Below are 7120 nucleotides of genomic sequence, written 5' to 3' on the forward strand. Positions count from 1 at the left end.
GAGGAGCTGTCTTTATCAGAGTTACGAGGGATTCTGAGGCAGTTAAGATAACTGAGCTGAGCGAGTTGCAAAATCCGGAGTGATATGCGCCGATTTTTCACTATATACCATTTTATTTATTTAAATTTTAAGTTTATTTCAATTTTGTTTTTAATATTTCACTTATTTTTCTCCATTGTGCCTTATTCAGATAACTGTAAACACGGTCCTTCTATTCTCTTTTTTCCTTCAGTTTTGAATTGTGCAATGATATGTCTGTTAACAACGATGGATATGTTGTTCGGGATAATAGCTTAGCCATGATAAACATTCTCTGCAATCGTCATAAAGACTTCAATATTGAGCACTTTAATGCTAGGAGTCTTAATCCAGAAAAAATTGATATTGTTAGATATGCAGTGTTCTGCGGTCGACGTAATCTGTGTAACAGAAACTTGGTTCTTAAGTTGCATTAATGACACGCACTTTTCCCTTGAAAATTATACAATGGTTCGTCATGACAGATGTAGTAAAAAAGAAGGCGGAATAGCTTTTACTGTAAAAATAATATTAATATGAAAGTATTATTCCCATCTGAGCCCTGTGCCGTAGAATATTTGTTTGTTGAGCTGTCTGATAGATTCTCCAAAGCCCTCCTGTCATATGTATACAACCCAAAAAGGGATATAAGTCTTGATCCGTTCTTTGCCTCCCTATTTCCGCTTGCCGTTGATTACCAAAGCATAATCTTATGCGGTGATTTTAACGATAATCTTCTTGTGCGTGACTCTTCTAGCTTGTTGAACAATTGATCTGTGTTTGGTCCCTCTGTAGTAAGTACATCCACAAGGTATTCCAACATAAATAACCCAAGCTTATTGGACTATTTTATTGTCTCTGAACTTTCCTCTGTCTCTGCGTTTGAACAATTTGCTTTTATATCGGATCATGACTTAATATTCTGTACACTAAACATAAATCTTGGACAATGTGAGTCTGAAATGACGTTCTCATTTAGGGACTTTGGAAACATTGACATATACTCATTGGCTATGGATGTTAGCTCTGTGAATTGGTCCAATTGTTGGTATTTTAGTAGTGCTAATGATAAGCTTGAGTTCCTAAATGAGAATCTGCAAAGTATTTTTAACTAGCATGTCCCCGAGCGATTTGGTCAGAAAAAATCATCGGTGTCGCCCTGGTTCACGCCTAGAGTGTTGGCAGAAATCAAGGCGCGTAACAAGGCTTTATTTAAATGAAAAGCAAACCCTTAACAGTCTAACTGGAATTAGTTCAAAGCCGCCAGGAACAGAGCAACTTCCGTTATCAGACGTGAAAAGCGTAATTTTTATGTTGCCAAGCTTGATCCCTCCCTGCCTCCTAATGTTTTATGGCGTAACCTTAAACGCCTGCGTGTATGTGGTAGTGACAATCATGAAGCTTACACACTAGATCCTGACCTGCTTAATGAAGCCTTTGTTATCTGCCCTACACCTTGCACTCACCGTGCTTTTATCCCCGCGATAACTGCGGTTATTTCAGTAATACGTTTGAAGTTGAAGCTGTATCGGACTTGGACGCTATAAAGTGCAAAGTGTAATGTGTAAACAGCCAACAATTTAATGCCAAATATTTAAATCAGCTAATATGCTACCCTGTAAAAAAATAGTCTAAATGTTCATCAACACATAAAAAGGCATCTGATAATTGTTGCTGACATAGCCATTCACACAATTTAATACAGGTGTATTACAACACACAACCAAACAAATTTGCATTCCAGCAAATTTGCGAACGTTGCATTTCCCACAGAAGTCACAACTCAACACAGGTGTGTAGGTACATATTTTGTATCGAGTTGTATGTAGGCATGTAAGTATGTATGCTTTAATTAAATATGTATGCAAGAATATGTTTGGAATAACTTAGTATAAATAAGCTGACAATATTTGAATAAAAAGCATTCGCAGCAATTCGCTTATTGATGTTAAAAACTGACAAAATCAATTACTTCATTTAAATCTTTTATATGGCGATCCTGCCTATGATTCTGATGGCTGATTTTTCGGCCTAATTTCATAGCTGGCGAGGATACGTCATTTTAATCTTTTATATGGCGATCCTGCCTATGATTCTGGTGGCTGATTTTTCAGCCTAATTTCATAGCTGGCAAGGATACGTCATTCTAATCTTTTATATAGCGATCCTGCCTATGATTTTACTGGCTGATTATTCAGCCTAATTCATTGGTAAGGATTTTACTGGCTGATTACAGCCTAAGACTTGTAAAAAAAAGAAGAGAAATGATAATTAAATTCGGGCACCAACATTAAAAATTGCGGCAATTGGAAGATCTCAACAAAACATACATTGGAACGATACAGAGAAGATCAGCATGGCCCCTGCGCAAGGATGACACCGAAATCGTGAAGCGTTCAGGACTAGCAGCTAATAATTATATGTATAATACGTATATTAGCTTAATTTTGACAATTTAAAAATTATTTTTAAGCAGGAAAACATTCGGACAACCTAATGGCTGCCTATTGACAAGCAAAAATTTAAATTTCTGCTGCAAAAACTTTTTGTTACTAATTATTGAGTTATGGACATACAAAATCAAAGTAAAGTGCTTAATGTGAAAAAACTCCTTAAATGTGAAAAAAGAATAGCATATGAATTAATTTTAATAATAAAACAAGAAAAAATAAACTGCATTTAACTATCCATCATTTGAAAAAATTTTGTAAGAAAAATTAGAAATGTCAAAAATGTTAAATTAAACAAAATTTTCCTTAGGCACATACATTTTTAGAAATAAACCTTTTAAATAATAACGTTTATAATGCTAACTAAATAAGGAAAAAATAATAAAATGCTTAATATAATAAACGTAAAAACAAAGAAATAAGAATAAATTAGCCTTTTTCCAACCCCCCAAAGAAATAAATAAATTTTTATTTTCTCTTTAATCTCTTTAATTTTCTCTTTCAATCATATCATCTCTTTAAAATGTCTTCGTGGACAAAAACGAACCCAATAGCTGGTTACGAGGTAGGAACAGGAAACTCTGAAACATCAGAGAATAGAATATTAAAATATGAACCACCAGCTGAACCAGAACCAAAAATTATTCCAAACATTTCAGATGTTGGCTAGCAGTTTTAACCTGCGTAATCGTGCTATTGATTCAATTTTATCACCCTAAACCCTCTAAACTCAACCCAATTTCGATAAGAACAGTAAAAAATAACAAATGTATCACTGCAAAATGCCGCACTCAATACAAGAATTTATTAAGACAGCTTCATTCGAACTGCCTAAGTTCAAGAATTTGCTAATTCACAGTAATAGTTTCCATAGAAGTTAATCAAAATACCATCTATGAAGGCTGTCAGGGTAGAAGATTTATACCACAAACCTTATAAAATAATAACTTTTCGCAACATAAAGCTTGACTAAAAACCTTACGTAAGTGGAAATATGCAAAATACCTAAAGTTGCCACAAGATCGTAAACTTAAAAACCAGCCAGAATGAAGAAAATAAAAAGTCACAGAGAGAACCTTATTATAAATAAAGCGCTTAATAAATAAATTTGTAATCAGACATGCCACGCTCGTTTTCATGAAAAATTGTAGCGTAATACAACCAACCAGATTGTTGAGGAAGTTATTGACTTAGGAAAATATTCAACCAGGCTTAAAAATGCCGACAATCTAGGACTTGTAAGAGAAAAAGACAGTTGTCCCTTAGGAGACAAATTGGTCAAGAATAATGAATGCTCGAATAAGCATATTTAAAAATATAAAATAGGTACCCAAGTTCTCAAAGATCTACTATTTGCATTAACCCCAGAAGTTATTCATGTGACAAATGTCGACAGAAATTAAAGAAGTTCTTCATAAATATCATGAAGATCCCATTTGGGAAGGCCACCCAGAAAATCGTATGACACATAAGATCTAATAAAAATATTGCTGAAAAATATGAAAAATGGAATAAGAAAAGATATGAAAAATGTTTGCATCCACTGTACCCATTGGTTTAACCACTTATCACTATATAACTACTTCTTCTCTAGCAGCAACTGAATCTACCCAATCTACTGTTTATTATACGCTCAAAGATCCCGCTTTTAGATCAATGTAAATTTTCAGCCAACGATGACTGTAACCTTCATCCTATTCTATACGTTTTAATATTAATAACAATGCAAAAGCTTTGTTTGATAGAAATAGTCAACGTAAGGAAAACTAAATCTCCTATATTTAGTCGATCATACGTTAGATAGCATATTGTTAGGAATTTACTTGCAATTCCTCTTATTTGCCCTTTTGCTAGGTTCGTATCGCTAAACTGTTGAATAAATAACTCCAATATTGAATAATGGAAAAATGGCCTTTATTAAAATACTTCACAATAACACTAAAACTGTGCAACGAATAACTTAATAACCAAACCGATAGCTCAAATGAAACTCCACTATTCAAAATAATACTGCTATTGCTCGCTAGATATCGTCTTAGTCGTAACTGCTTGACAACTCAAATCAAACTGAATTACAGCGCCTCTACATCTGTCGCCTTTTATACTCTTTGATTTTAACATTCGCATCTTCTAGTCGCTTCCAGAATCTACTAGTCCAGCAGCTCTCAAACTTCTCAGCTGTAACTACAATTGCACAATTTTATAGTTTTTCTCATTGCATACTTATAGGAGTATCTCAGATATATGCATGAATTTGTGCATTGACTCTCCGCTGCTCATATACGTACATGGTACATATATGTAGACGCAGTTATTGTTTCGTTTATGTAGATACATGATGATTGAATTATTGATGTGCATTCATGTCACTGCTTAGCATCGCTTAGAGCTGGCAGCGCTCCTTAGTTTTGCTAATATACGTAACAATATATATAGGGTCCTGTGGAGTAGAAAGTAAAGAAGTCTAAATCATTTATCTTCATTATTTTTTTAGAAATATAAATATAAGTTTGGCCTGCTTCATCTAGGAAAACCTCGCCTTTTAGAGAGGTCATAAGATAAATAGTAGATATATAGGGCCCTGTAGAATAGGAAAAGTAATTTTATTAATGACCTGCGGAATAGAAAATATCAATAAGAAAAATAATTTTATTGGTGACCTGCGGAATAGAAATTATCAATAGGAAAAATAATTCTATTAATAACCCTATAGAATAGGAAAATAATTTTATTAATGACCTGGGAATAGAAATTATCAATAGGAAAAATAATACCCTATAAGGTAGAAAAAATCGATGAAAATAATAATTTTACTCTAATACCCTACAAAGTAGAAAATACTGCTAATAAAATTACTGACACTTTAATCCCATCTAGAATAGCAAATGAGGATAAGCAAAAACTTCCCAGTAACATAGAGAATAGCAATATCATAAATAATAAGAAAATAATAATACACAAAAATAGACTTAAATTAGTAGAATAAGAAATTTTTCAACCTACAAACATAAAATACAAAAGTAGAACTAATTTGTACTTAACTAAATAAAAATAGAATGCTCATGCATTCTCCAAATGCATAAGCATTCTGAAAAAAAGGGAGATGTAGTGTAAACAGCCAACAATTTAATGCCAAATATTTAAATAAAAAAAAAATAGTCTAAAGGTTCATCAACACATAAAAAGGCATCTGATAATTGTTGCTGGCATGGCCATTCACACGATTTAAAACAGGTATGTGTACAACACACAACCAAGCAAATTTGCATTCCAGCAAATTTTTCGAACGTTGCATTTCCCACAGACGTCACAACTCAACACAGGTGTGTAGGTACATATTTTGTATCGAGTTGTACATATACATACCGTAAGTATGTAATGTTATGGTAAATATGCATGTAAGTATGTATGCTTAAAGTAAATATGTATGTAAGAATATGTTTAGAATATTTTAGTATAAATAAGCTGACAATATTTGAATAAAATCGAACAGTCGTACTGACCGGACGTGTTTTTTAATCGCTCTGCAATGATTTTGTATTGCTATATGTACTGTGGCATAGTTAATCGCTTTTGTTGCTTGTTTTACTCTAATGCCTTGTATTTGTGGACTTAGAGTTGAGCGCACTCAACCTAAGGTTCAATGTGCTAAGTGTTCGGTACTTTTTTATCTTCCCTGTGTGGGTGTTTTGGAGACTGACTTATACTTTTTAAGAGAGTCTAATAGTGCTTTTTACTGTAAAGCTTGTGCGTGTGAGCGTCGTGGTCGATTCGATCGCCGCCCGCGTCTCTTAAATCATCATCTAACAAAGTGTCATCGTGTATTGTAAATGACCTGCCCTTGCTGCCTGCTGGTTCACTCAATGAAGATATGCAAAACAAAAACAATCACGATAATTTGTGCAATATAGAAAAAACATTGAAGTCGTTAGTGTGTGATATTGCTGTGCTAAAAGGCAATGAAGAGAAGATTTTACGTCTGCTTAAAACATCAATAGACGAAGGTAGTCGTTAACGTCGACAAGTCAGCGACCTGCAAGTTAAGTTAAGCTCTATGCATAATGCGCTCTGTAACTTGCCGCTGGCTACCTGTCGCTCTCGGTCTTCCTCTGAGTCATGCATTGCTGCTGTTTCCAATGTTCGTTCGAATGTGGGTATAATTGGTGCTGCTCATTCTAATGGTACTTCCTCATCGTCACACACGACAAGTGAAAAAGTAGTTATTCTTTCTGCTTTGCCTGCTGCTTCTAAACATACAGCAGTTGCTAATACATGTGCTATGGCTTCCAATGTTGATGCTTGTTCTACTCTTAAAAATAGTGCTATGAACATTGAAAACAACAAAAATAATTCTTCAGTACCAATAGCTATTAACAATGCTACCACCACAGCTGTGTTTCAAACATATGAGAATAACTCTGTTAATAATTCTGCTAACAGTGGTTGATCGTTTGCTTCGGTTCTTAAATCACAGGCTAATAACTCTAATGTTACCTGTATGGATGGCGCTGGTAATAAAAACAATGTTAATACCAAACAAACATACAAACGTCGTAAGCAGCCTAACACTGTCGGTTCGATTACAACTTCTGCACCTACATCTATTTCTACGCCTGCATCTTTATCCCTTCTGCGCTGAAAGATAGCACTGA

At 34.2% G+C, this 7120-nt stretch overlaps 1 pseudogene; it reads left to right on the top strand.

Moving 5' to 3' along the window:
- Positions 1–2324: 2324 nt before the first annotated feature.
- On the top strand, positions 2325–2425 carry LOC137235792 (U6 spliceosomal RNA; annotated as a pseudogene).
- Positions 2426–7120: the final 4695 nt, after the last annotated feature.

Source organism: Eurosta solidaginis, unplaced genomic scaffold, assembly GCF_040869045.1.
Source record: "Eurosta solidaginis isolate ZX-2024a unplaced genomic scaffold, ASM4086904v1 ctg00001068.1, whole genome shotgun sequence".
Classification (NCBI taxonomy): domain Eukaryota; kingdom Metazoa; phylum Arthropoda; class Insecta; order Diptera; family Tephritidae; genus Eurosta; species Eurosta solidaginis.